The sequence below is a fragment of the Balaenoptera borealis genome, assembly GCF_965194805.1.
Source record: "Balaenoptera borealis genome assembly, chromosome: 11".
Taxonomy (NCBI): Eukaryota; Metazoa; Chordata; class Mammalia; order Artiodactyla; family Balaenopteridae; genus Balaenoptera; species Balaenoptera borealis.
In genome coordinates, this window is record NC_138868.1 from 47774392 (window position 1) to 47788303 (window position 13912).

Consider the following 13912-nt stretch of genomic DNA (forward strand, 5'->3'; position numbering starts at 1 on the left):
ATATCCTTTATATAGTGATATCCCCCAGTTACCTAACCTTAGTGCTCCTCTCTGCCCAATGGTTTCTAGCCATTGTGGGGGTTAAGGACACTGTAATGAATATTTGTCATTCATTTTGACCTAACTATCTAGGTAGGCCCTGTTTTTCCAAAGCACAGAGTGCCTCATCCTGTTTTTCATCCTGAATTCCTCTCAGGGTGCATGTCAGTCAGTGCCTGCTGTGACTGATAGCTTAATCCTTGTCCAACTGGGTGGTGAGCGATGCTCTTTGTTCTTCTTTGTTTGCAAGGGGAAGTATCTCTTTCAGAAGTTTTCTCGCTAATAATGGAAGGGTTGGTAAACTCGAATATCACCATTTTTCAACCCCCAGTGAATGAATGGATCTAGGCAGTGACCCTCCAAGGTTACCCATATCACAGAGACATCCGGACATTACATGTCTCCTGATACACAACATCATCTATGAAGTGTTTCCAAATAAATAGAATCTGAATCTAATCAAGTCTCTAGATTTAACTACCAATTTACAGATGTAGTTCCCAATTGAGAGGAAAAACAAAGAACAGAGGAACATTTAAAATGACATCACAAGGATACAATCAGTAAAATCCAGTCTGTGAGCAATGACAGAACAAATGACCTGGTTTCTCCAACAAATGTATTGCAAGGAAAAAAAAAAAAGAGATGGGGGGGAAACCTACAGACTAAAGAGACTTAAAAAAGCATATAAAACAATTGCAAAGTATGGAACTTATTTGCATCCTGGTTTAAAGAATATTATGAGACGATTGGGAATAGATAAAAACTCAGGATATTTGATGATATTAGGATTTATTATTTTTAGTGTTATTATTACTTTATATTATCTTTAATTTTTATGTTACTTTTTAGGTGTGATCAAGATTTGTAACAGTAGAATATTAGAAACAATGAAAAGCCTATAGAAGATGGTTAAATAATTAATATGATATAATTTAAAATGATATTTAAAGAGTCTATAGGCATACTTGAACTGAGACAAAGACTCTCAAAGTCTTTGTTTGAATTAGGAATCCAACAGAGTCAGAAGATACATAAAGGGAGAAAGAAATTCTAAACTTCTTCTGGCTTGAGAAACCTCTCAAGTATTTCAGAAAGCAGAGATATCAGTTAAAATAATTATCGAGCTCATTTGAAAGGACATTATTGGGACAAGTGGGGAAATTTTAATATGGGCTGATAACTTGTATTAATATTAAGCTTCCTGAGAGCGATACTTTGAGCTGTGGTTACAGAGGAAAAAGGCCTTGTTTTTAGGTGGTACATGCTAAAGTGTTTAGGGACAAAGGATCATGATGTCTGCAACTAACTCTCAGGGGTAGAAAAACTACATATTACATTATTAGAAGTAAAACAGATGTGGCAAAAAGTTAACAACTGGTAAATCTAGATGAAGGGGACATGGATGTTTATTACACTGTTCTTGGGAGGGAAAAGGGCAAATAATTTTAACAAATGGAATATGAGGCATGCAATGTTTGCATCTAGAATAACAACATGGAAAATAATTAGGAGATGATGCTAAATTGAAAAAAGCAAAACAGAATTATATGTAAAATAAAAGAAAAATGATACAAATACAAATATATAAAATGTTATTATCCTAAAATATATTAGGGTGGTAGCATTATGCATAATTTTTCTGTCTTTTCCCCAAACTTTGGTGTTAAAATGCTGTACTGCTTTTATACAAATACTTTTATATGTATTTTTAAACTTTTATCATGGTATATTTCAAATATCATCTTTTATGTCTTAGCCAAAACCCCTCTTCCGAGAGTTTTTCCTAACTACCCAATCTAAAGTGGACCCCAGGCACTCGCTCTCACAATCTTGTTTTATTGTCAGCATAGCACTTACTACTGTGTGTATTTATCCATTTCCTTAATTTGTTTTCTTGTACATTGTCTAGGTCGCCCCTCATATGGTGTAAGCTCCCTGAAAGCAGAAATCTTGCCCAGACCCTAGAACAGTGCCTGTAGTTGCTCAACAAATATTTGTTGAATGAATGAATGAAATCAGGTCTTTGTCATCCAACCTCCCATTTTACTAGGAACACTGAAGTCTTGAGAAGGGGAAGGACTTGTCCCAGTTTCCTCATGAGTTGGTGGCGATGTCAGAGCTAGAACTCAAGCCTTGTGACTTAAGTCTCAAAAAGCTCTTCTTTCAAAATGTCTAAGGCCAAAATAGCTTCTGGGCACCAGACAAGTGGCAGGAGTGAGGGAGGCTCCACAGCCCATTCCCTTTGTTGCAGTGTGCCAGAAGCCCCATAGGTGGCGCCAGCGGTGCTCATTTAGCTCTCTGGCAAAGTCAGGAAAGTGTGCTAGGGAGACATTTTGATAAGGAGCGGGATATTTGCACAGCCTTAAATTGCCTCTCTACCGACGGCTCATTAGTTGTGAGGGAGAAAAAAATACACAGTAATTAAACAGTGGAGAAATAAGACAACTCCTTGACTGTGTGATCAAAATAACGTCACCAGTGAGGGACAGGTGGACACATTGTGCATCCGGAAGTGATACCCTGAGAAGGACACAACATCACCCATCCAATATCGCAGCCTAGAATGCATACTCTGAACCTAATTATGGAGAAACATCAGACAAACCCAAAATGAGGAATGTTATGTTAAAGTCAGGGGATAGGGGGCTGGATTTTAGAAAAATGTCTATGTCACTAATGACAAAGAAAAGCTATGAAAATGTTCCACATTAAAAAAGGCTAAAGACACATGACAACTAAATGCAATATCCAGGACTAAACTGGGTCCTGTAGTGGAAGGGGGGAAATGCTTAAAGGACATCATTGGGTCAACTGACAAAATTGGAATATGGATAGTAGATTACAGTATTGTATCAATGCTAACTACACTACAGTTGATAACTGTGCTGTGGTTATATAATAAATTACCCTTTTTTTTAGGAAATATGCACTGGAGTATTTAGGTGTAAAAGGCCATAGTGTATGTAACTTACTTTTAAATGGTGCAAAAAATATTTTTTTTATAATTTAAGTATGTAAAAATATATTTTAATATAATTTATCTATATTGTATTTTTCAATATATTTATATATTTAATTAGAAAAATACCTAATTAGAAAAAATTAGAAAAATATATACAGGATACAAATAAAGCAAATGGGATAAAATGTTAATAGGTGAATCTGGGTTTAGAGGGTATATGGGTATTCTTTCTACTATTTTTATTGTCACAACTTTTCTGTAAGTTTGAAATTGTTACCAAATGAAGATTTAAGAAGAGAAAAAAATGAATTAAAGGATGGTGATTCCAGGCACCTCCTCTGCCCACCCATTCCTCTTTCCATTATGCAACAGTTCAGAGCTTGGTACCCTGCCTTATTTGGGTGTATCTTCTGCTGTCCTCTTTGCTTCCGTCTTTTCTCTACTGAAAGGATTGTGTTTGGCTTCTGGACTCTGAGGCAGAGGCCTAAGCTGGAGGAGGTGAAATTACCTCATGGCTGGAAAATGCTACTGCTAGCCTCTGTAAGGGGATGTGGAGAGGCAGTGAAGGGCTCTGAGTTTAGTCTCCATCCTCACTCTGGCCTCCAGGAACTGAGGGTGTCTGTGGGGTCAGCTTGTTGGAAGCAATCTGGCTTCGGCTAGGTTTCCCCAGTCATCTTAAAGAGGCATCTGGTATCCAAGGGGCTCAGCTGGGGTGGGTGTGGCAAGAGCCTTGGCAGAATGGGGACAGGGAGGGCTTAGCTATCCTTTCTTTCTGCCTGTAGTTTCTTGGAAGTGATACAATCCATCTTCTCTCCTGAGCCTGGAATGCTATACACCCTTGAACCCTCAGGAGTCCTTCCAATCTTCCAACGATTGACTTTGCATTAAATCAGCAAGGTTGGATGTCAGGTAATAGGGAGGTGGAATATTTGCCTCAGGTTTGATCCTGCACTTCTTCCTGAGATGGCTTCTGTTGGTGTTTCCTCTGGCTCCACACTCTTCACGTATGAGTAAAAGAGACTTCATCCCTCCATCCCCATGCTGGGACCTGGTCTGCCCTGTCCCTTACCCAGTCAGGCTCATAGGAGAAGGAGGTCAGTCTCTGCAGTCAGCTGGGAAAAATGAGGAGGGTCTGGACTAAAGCTCCAGCTCCCTTTACTCACCTTGTAAGTCAAGCAGGAAGGGGTTACTCCCTCTTATCTGAGCTCTGTAAATGAAGTTCCGGGCTGTGAACTCCCTTAGACATAGCCAAAAGATGTTTGAATGAACCAGTCAAACTTCCAAATGAATGGTGTTTTTAATCACTGAACCATTGCAAGACTCATTATTAGCTTTCGTTACTCTTTTGGCCAACTTTGGTAGGAAACCTTGAAGACCGTTGACAGTAATGGCTGTCTTGCACTCACAGGTAAGTGAGGCAGTGAAGCCTAATGGTTAGGAGCACAGACTCTGGACCAGAACAGCCTGGATGGGACTCACACGTACCAGCTGTGTGATCTTGGACAAATCACTGTACTTTTGTTTCTTTGTCTGTAAAATAAGGATAATAACAGTACTTATCTCATGGAGCTGTTGTGAGGATTGAATAAGTTAAAATACAGAAAGCATTTGGGACAGTGCCTGGAACAGAGTTGATGATATTAGGTGAGTGAATATCACCTGTATTTTGTGAAAACTAAGACACCAAGATGCTGGCACTTTCTTGGTCCTTCAGGGAGACTTTTACACATGTCAGGACTGCTACCTGGCTGACAGCAATAGTAATATGTAATCAATTATGCAACCCAATTTCAAAGAAGTTTAAAAAGTGAAAAATATGTGGGTTTTAGAATCCATGAAATATAAAGTATTATTTAGTTGTTTTTACTTTACTCTTTGAGACATAATTCATATACCTAATATTCACTTTTTAAAAGTGTACAATTTAATGGTTTTTAGTATATTCACAAGGTTGTTCAACCATCACCACTGTCTAATTTTAGAACATTTTTATCACCTCCAAAAGAAATTCTATACCTGTTAACAGTCTCTCCCCATTCCCTCTTCCCAGTTCCTGGCAACCACTAATTTACTTTTTCTCTATACAGACTTGCCTATTTGGGACATTTCATATAAATGGAATCATACAAGATATGGCTTTTTGCATCTGGCTTCTTTCAGTTAGCATAATGTTTTCAAGGTTTATCCATGTTGTAGCATGTATCAGTACTTCATTCCTGTTTGTAGCCAAATACAATTCCATTGTATGGATATACCATTTATTGTTTATCTATTCATCATTTAATGGCCATTTTGGGTTGTTTCCACTTTTGGCTATTATGAATAATACTTCTGTGAACATTTGTGTGTAAGTTTTTTGTGTGGACATGTAATTTCAATTCTCTTGGGTACTGGTCGTATGATAACTCTATGCTTAATTTTTTTTTTTAATTTTATTATTATTTATTTTATTTATTTATTTTTGGCTGCGTTGGGTCTTTGCTGCTGTGCACGGGCTTTCTCTGTTTGCGGTGAGTGGGGGCTACTCTTCGTTGTGGTGCACGGGCTTCTCTTTGCAGTGGCTTCTCTTGTAGCAGAGCACGGGCTCCAGGCGCCGGGCTTCAGGAGTTGTAGCGCATGGGCTCTGGAGCGTAGGCTCAGTAGTTGTGGCACACGGGCTTAGTTGCTCTGCAGCATGTGGGGTCTTCCCGGACCAGGGCTCGAACCCATGTCCCCTGCATTGGCAGGCGGATTCTTAACCACTGTGCCACAAGGGAAACCCTATGCTTAATTGTTTAATAAACTGCCAGACTATTTTCCAAAGCAGCTATAGCATTTTATATTCCCACCAATAATGTATGAAGGTTCCAATTTTTCCACATCATCACCAGCATATATTATTGTCTGTCTTTTTGATTCTAGCCATCCTAGTGGGTATTAAGTGGTACCCATTATGGTTTTGATTTGCATTTCCCCAATGACAAATGATATTGAACATCTTTTTATGTGCTTATTGGCTTTATGTATATCTACTTTGGAAAAATGTCTTCAAATTCTTTGCCCACTTTTACATTGAGTTATTTGTTTTTTTACTGTTGAGTTGTAGGAATTCTTAATATATTTTAGATACTAGACTCTTGTCACTTATAAGACTTGCACATATTTTTCTCCCATTTTGTGGGTGTCTTTTATTTTCTTGATAGTCTTTTGAAGCACAAGTTTTAATTTGATGAAGTCCAATTTATCTATTTTTTCTTTGGTTGCTTTTGCTTTAGATGCCATATCTAAGAAACCATTGCCTAATCCAAGGTCTTGAAGATTTATAACTGTGTTTTTTCTAAGAGTTTTATTGTTTTAGCTCCTATGTTTAGGTCTTTGATCCATTTTGAGTTAACTTTTGTATATGGTGTGAGGTACAGGTTCATATATACTCTCTTGCAGTTTTCCTAGCATCATTTGTTGAAGATTATCCTGTCACCCATTGAATTGCCATGGCACCCTTGTCAGTTGTTCAATGATGCATGGATTTATTTCTGGACTCTCATTTCTATTCTGTTGTTTTATATGTCTATCCTTATGCCAATATGACAGTCTTGATTACTAAAGCTTTGTAGTAAGTTTTGAAATCCGGAAGTGTGAGTCCTCCAACTTTGTTCTTCTTTTTAAGATTGTTTTGCCTTCTCTGAGTTTCTTGCATCTCCATATGAATTTTAGGATCAGATGGTGAATTTCTACAAAAAAGGCAGCTGAAATTTAGGTAAGGATTGCATTGAATTTGTAGATCAATGTGGGGAGTATTTCCATCTAAACAGTATCAAGTCTTCCACTCTATGAACCATTAATTTAGTTTTGGCTTGCACTAACCTGAACTCTATTAGTTTTATCTGACAAGGGGGCTGTGTCAGACATCCACAGTTGATCAGAAAAACTGAGTTAATTGCTAAATGTTTATTTCGTTTTGAGCTATGGGGATAAGGTACAGTTTTACTTTTGTCAAGGTAGGAGAAGAGAAAAGTGGAAAGACTTTGTATAAATTGGTAGAGCCTACCAATAATCAAAGAGCTATCATTAGGATAAAGTTACATTTTGCATTATACACTTTTCAAAGACATGTCCCCCAGTTTAAGAAATCTTAATATAACACATAATGATTTTAAAATATCATAATTTATCTTATAGAACAGAAAAATTATGGAGTGATGTTTTTGTGATATAGAGTCTTTTGAATAACAGAGATAAATTGTAATTAATGTGTAAATCAACTGCTTCTTGACTTACGAAAACTGAAGTCCATCTCTTCCCTCCAAGACTTTGGTATTTTTACTAACAGGGTCAACAAACCCTGGAACAAACTATACAAATTGCTTCTATGTTTTGTTACATTGACAAACTTGGATTCTGATCTCTCTTCTTAAATGTCAAGCAATTTGATATTGCATTGTAACAATGATGTTACCATAGAGTGTTTAAGTAAACAGCATATAACACTTGTTGGCAGTGGTGACTTTGATAATTACTGGACTAGGATGAAAGCCGATTGCTGTGCAGTAATGACCCCTGGAATAGACTGAGCTCCCTTGGCAGTGTCAACAGTTTGTTGTTGTTAGGGGTCATGGTGTTGCAATCCATCACCTCACTGAGAACTGATGACTTCAGACATGGTAACCAGCCGGGATATTTAACATAGCTGCCTTGAGCCACTGGAAAACTTAAAGAAACTTTCTGTCTAAGGCATTTACATAAAGGGTTCCCCAAGAAAACCCAGTAGCTCTATGAACATATTGTAGGGAGTTATGTTTTACTTCCTTGTGTGGTTTCTCTGATTCTTCCCTATAAATATTGGTGACATTTGCACATTAGAAATTAATATTTGTCTATCTGTCAGCCTATTTACCTATTTATCTATCCATCTATATATCAACATGTTCTACAAAGTCTCTTCTTTCCTTCTTCCTGCGCTTCCTTTATTCATTCTTTCATTTACTAATGCCATGGTTTTTTATTAAATAGCTACTAACTGCCAGCCACTGTTCCAGGTACTGGGAGCAAGCAATAAACAAAGAGGCTGGGTCCCTACTGTCTTGAAGCTTAACTTCCAGTGAGGGAAGAAAGAAAATAAATCAGATGGTCTTAGATGGTGTTCAGTGCTCTAGGACAACAAAGTAAAGTAATGTGATAGACTGTGGGAGGGACTACTTTAGATAGGGGGATCAGGGAAGGCTTCTCTGAGGAGGTGGCATGTGAGCTGAGATATAGATGATTAAAAGGAACCAGCCTTGTGGAGGTATGGGGGCAGAGACTTATAGGCAGAGGAAACAACAAGTCAAAATATCTGAAGCAGCTTAAAATAATACAGTCAATACAATGAAAAAAAAAAGGTAGAAATGAGGGAAAATGGAAGAGAGAGAGAACAGAAGAAAGTTGTAACACTGATATGCAAGCAGTAGAGTTTGACAAAATTACTAATGTTGAGCTGCAAATTTGGTTCCTGTCTTCCTAGAAGCAAAGGTGAAAAGGGAAAAGTGATCAATTTCATGGTTTGCTTTCTTTATAAGGAAATCAGTTTTTCAAGGAGAAAAAGATTTTTTTCCCTGGCACTCAGGATTGAAATACATTAAGGCACAGAGTGATCGTATGTTAGTGCGCATCCACCCCCACCTTCCCCCTAGATGTCCATGTCCTAATTCCTGGAAGCTGTGAATGTTACTTTCCGTGCAAAAAGCACTTTGCAGAGGTGATTAAGCTAAGGACCTTGGGATGGGGAGATTATTCTGGAATTTCTGGGTGGACCCAATCTAATCATTTGGGTCCTTAAAAGCTAAGAACCTTCCTAGCTAGAATCAGAGGGAGATGTAACCTCAGAAGCATGGTCAGAAAGATGCAATATTGCTGCCTTTGAAGACGGAGGAAAAGGGCCATGAACCCAAGGGATGTAGGTAACCTCTAGAAACTGGAAAAGGCAAGGAAACAGATTCTCCCCTGGAGCCTCCAGAAAAGAACAAGTCCCTGCTGACACTGATTTTAGTCCAGTGAGCTTCTGACTTATAGAACTGCCAGATAATACACTTACATTGTTTAATCACCAAGTATGTGGTAATTTGTTACAAAAGCCATATAAAACCAATATAAGTAGATTCATCTTGGTTGCAATAACAGAAACTCAGCCATTTGAACTAGCTTAAGCAAAAGAGTGCATCTTATAAAGATTTGGAATATTACGTGGAATTCAAAGGCAGGAATGCAGCTCATTTCAAGAAATAAAATGATCAGGGATGGAAAGCTGTCACAACTCTTTTGGTCTCTTCTCTCCTCTTTGTGAATCTCTTTCATACTTCCTGTTCTTTTCACATTTTTCCTGCAACTTGGTTTTCTGCATTTCTCTAGGCCACATTATGGGAAGGCATGTCTGTGGATAGCTTCTGACTTTCAATATTACAGCATTCTATGTTTCTATGTCAGCTACCTAGATTTAGAAAAATTAAAATCTCTCAGTCCTAATTCCAAATTCCTGGGAGAAAGATGTGATTGGGTTGGCTCTGGTATTGCTGTTGGAGCAATAGACTGTGGACAGGTGGCCTGGTTTGTCTGAGGATCAGGGCTAGTTTCCAGAAAAAGATATCTGGCTATACTGCTGATTTTATTTTTGTATTTTAATTTTTTAGATTTTTTTTGATGTGGACCATTTTTAAAGTCTTTATTGACTTTGTTACAATATTGCTTCTGTTTTATGTTTTGGGTTTTTTTGGCCGCAAGGCATGTGGGATCTTATCTCCCCGACCAGAGAGCAAACCCGCACCCCCTGCACTGGAAGGTGAGGTCTTAACCGCTAGACCGCCAGGGAAGTCCCTATACTGCTGATTTTAAAATGCAACTTGCAACTCATCTAGGGGTCAATAAATCATTTAACGGGTGGAAACCAGCATTAAAAAGCGATAAAATGCATGTGGAATGGGTAATATTTTATAAAACTTGTTTTAGTTATTAAATGTGTAGGTACCTGTGTACTGGGTGATAACGTAAAACATATTTCTTTTGGTGGATTATCGTCCAAAAAACTTGAAAAACCCTGGGCTGGGCAATATGGTAGGATTCTGCTACTGGGATGTAATAAACATCATTCTTAAAATAATCCCTCCAGTAAATTCAGAGGTGTCATGCGTATCTTTTTTTAATAGCATCTCAATATAAGCAGATGGCATAAGGGTAAAGCATGACTTGGTAGAGACAATTTTGTAAGGGTGAAGAAAAAGTGGTACAAACAGCTTTTTGATGGTCTGGCTTAATTCAGGATAAAACATAGCCCAGTGGTTCCCAATCTAGCTTTGTATCAAGCTCATATGAAGATCTTTTAAAAATGGTTGCATGAGATTTACTTAATCAGAATTTCTGGAAGCGTGTCCTGTGAATCTGTATTTAAACACAAAGCAAAACAAACAGAACTCCCCGGATGTCTCTGATATGTAGCAGGTTTGGAACTCACTTGACCCAGAGACTATGTAGAGGAGGGGGTCAGCTGCATGCCTTTCAAACAATTCTCCGTAACTGTAGTTTCTCTCCACCAGGCTTTTCACAGCCATGAGAAAGTGGACAGTTCAAAGTTATTTCTTGGTAAGGCTGTGGAGTGTAAGACTACACAGCTGCTGACTAAAGGCAGGTCCACACACTTCACAGCTCAGTGAAGCAGATGGTAGAGTTTATCTTCTTTTGTTGGACATTGTGGCACTAACACTCATGCTTGGATAGAGGCAGGGTTCGGGGAGAGAGACAAGAGAGAAAATTCTTGCAGGCTATTCCAGACCCCTGTTAGACAACAGTTCTGTCCTTCTTCAGAACAAAGTCTGGCCAATACCCCAAAGTTCTAGAGTACAGGACATGGTGGGGATTATTTTTGTGTTCGGAAAATTTGCAAAACTGAAGTTACCGGTTGCTTACCACGGCCATTATGAGTTTTCAGATGAAGCTGACGGGAGGAACCCGTTGCCAAAGGTGGACTTCTACCTCTAAGCAATAAAATGAATCGACCTGCTGTACCAAGTTCTTGGCTATTAATCAAATAAATTTTAGAGGACATCTGCCTGAATAATTAGGCTAGTATCTGGAGAGTTGAGCCCACCCCTCGTCCCCCCACCCCCGCGGCAGCTGCTAGAGAACAAGACCCGTGTCCACAGAAGCCATTCCTAGTTCAGGACAGAAATACATTAGCATACAGCTGGAGCCCGCATTTCTAGCCTCTATTGCAGGGGGGCACGCATTCAGATGGTTCCACAGAGCTCTGTGGCTAAAACATATTCCTGGTAATTGTCATTTGATCTCTCAAGAGCCTTCTCAGCGCCTCCGTGGGGACAAACACCCTGCACTCCGGGGTCTGTCCCCCCAGCACTGGTATTCATTTCCCTGACTTTTAGGCCAGCTCGGAACCCACTGCAGTGCGAGGCTTACAGCCCCAGCTCCAACCGGCTGGACCACAAGGCCTCGAGCCCTGAGCGAGAATATTAGCCTGAACATCACCTCAGCACTGTGATATCACTGTTATAAAGTGTAACATGTGTCTGCTTCTCTGTCCCCGAGACAGGCTTCTCAGGTCCATCGCTAAGAGGAGCTGCTCGCGAGAACGCCTCCGAACGCACCTGGGAGCACCCTCCTCGCCAGCCCCGCCGCGGGGAGAAGGGCTTCACGCCAAGCCGACGCGCTTTGTCCCGACGCGGCCCCCGTCCACCTCCCTGCGGCTGCCCCGCCGGCCGAAAAGTTTCTTCAGGTGCGGAATTCCGGACTTGGCGACCACCAGCGCGGAGTGTGCGCGCCAGTTGGGAGCCAGCCCGCTCGACGGCCCGGGTGAGTGGCCCCCTGGCGTTGCGGTGCAGGGCGGACCCCGCGGAAGTGGGCGGGAGGCCCCGGGCTAAAGCCGACCTGGCCGTTGCTGTGGCAACGCGCTGGCAAACGGGCAGCTGGGCCTCCGCCGCTCAGTCGGCTGGTGGCCCCCGCCGTCCCTTCCTAGTGTTTCCCGGGGCCCAGACGTTGGGACCTCATTTCCCCCTGGGTCGGTGTTTGGGGTGGTCCCTGGCTGTCCCGGTTCATCTCCACCTTCTCACCTCAACCCCAGCTTGGGACGTGAACCTTTTTGAAATTTAAAGCGAATTTACTCTAGGGTAAGTGTAACACATCCTTAAAAGTTCTGAAGTTGCGTTGTTTTTTTTTTTCCTTTCTCTTTCTCTTTTTAATCTCCTAGAGCCTGGCACCTAGTAGGACCTCATTATTTGGTAGTTCTTACAGCACTTAGTGTAGTTGCTTGCACACAGTGGATGGCACATTTGAGGAGATAGTATGGCATAAGAGCAGCCTCTGTGTAGACAGGTAATTTAAGCGCTCTACCTCAGTTTCCTCATCCGTAATTGCAGACCACATTTTCTCACAAAGTGTTGTGGGCTCCAAGGAGCCTGTATGTGAGACTGCGTTGTGAACAGTAAATATCAAGCACTTGGGGTTTAGTTGTAACGGGTGTTTACATGCTGCACGTGGTTTGATTCCCCCTGTCCCGTATCACCAGGCAAGGGGGACCTTCTCTTTTGTCTAACCACCAAACAGCTCCAATATTCAACCAGAAAATAGGGTCATGCATCGGAAGAGGGCTCTGCCAATGGAAAGAAGCATCAGCAAGTTTTGAACCTAAACTTTTCTTGTTTTAGACACTCTTCCAGGCTCCCCCGCTTCAAATTACAGCTGCTATGCAGATGCCTCACATATTTAAATTTCTAGCTCATGTAAATCTCTAGTGAATCATAACACCATCCATTTAGTTTGCAAGCCAGAAGTCTTGGACTCTCTTTCCATGTGCAAATCATCATCAAGGTCTGTTTATGTTCAAACCAAACTCAATTCCATCCACTTCTTTCTGTCTCTACCGCTGTCACCCTAGACCAAGCTGCCATTGTCTCTTGCCTGGTCTCCTGTTGTAGCCTCCAAACTGGTCTAAAGGTATTCACCCTGTCCTTTCAGTATTCTTGTCTATTCTTTGCCCTGTAGCAAGACTAATCTTTTGAAAATTAAAATTTCATTACGATACCCTTCTTCTGCCCCCCTGCCGCTTAAAATCCATCAGGATTTCTTATTGCTCTTAGGATAAAAGTACAACTCTTTAATGTGGCCGATAAATTGGATGGCCATATATTTTATCATATAAACCAATATACCTTTGAGAGTAAAAGAGAGTGCTATTATTTACACTGGGACTGTCCCTCAGGCAAACTGGGGTACTCCACCTATAAGGTCCTGTAGCATCTACCTCCTCTCTAGCCTTATCTTACACTAGGCTCTCTTGGTTCTCTGTGTTCCAGTTACACTGACTCTGAGTCCTTTGTCTCCGTTTTCCCTCCTACTACAGGGGCTTTGCATATGCTCTTCTCCTTCCAGGTATGCTCTTCCCTCTTCTCGTTAACTCTTGCTCATTCTTCACTTCTCAGATCAGATGGTTCCTCAGGAAAACTGCCACTGACCAACCAGTCTGTCTAGGACAAGCCCCCTTAGGGTATAGGCTCTTCTGACACCAGTTATCTGTCCTTAGTAGCATTGTCCCAATTTTAATTTTGTCTGTGTGTCTGACACGTAGTATGTAGTTAATAAATACTTAAATATTTTAATTGTAAGAATTTTCCCATGCCATTAAACAGGCTCTTAAAATAACCATCGTGGTTAAGAGCATAGACTCCAGAGCCAAGCAGATGCATAGATTTGAATTTTAGCTCTGCCACAATTCCTTATATGAAACTCGTGGGGCTATCTGTGCTTTAAAATTCAGAATTTTTCAGATTATAGAAAGACAACATGGTGTATAAACTGCATCCCTTCTCGTGGGGTCTGGGGCAGCACTCTGTAATCAAACGCATTGTTTTCTTTAGCAAGATAACCACTCAAAGTGGGGTAAGTAAAGACTAT

At 40.5% G+C, this 13912-nt stretch overlaps 1 protein-coding gene across 5 annotated transcripts in view; it reads left to right on the forward strand.

The window, feature by feature from the left end:
* The window catches only part of STK33 (serine/threonine kinase 33), a 205349-nt gene that overhangs the window by 2858 nt on the left and 188579 nt on the right, over window positions 1-13912 (forward strand). For 4 of the 5 annotated variants that reach the window (XM_082341574.1, XM_082341576.1, XM_082341577.1 and 1 more), the window contains exon 1: window positions 11857-12129. The gene's annotated coding sequence lies outside the window, so the exon portion shown is untranslated. Of the gene's footprint in view, window positions 1-11555; window positions 11816-11856; window positions 12130-13912 lie in introns of those variants that run through there. The other variant, XM_082341580.1, reaches the window with a different exon arrangement.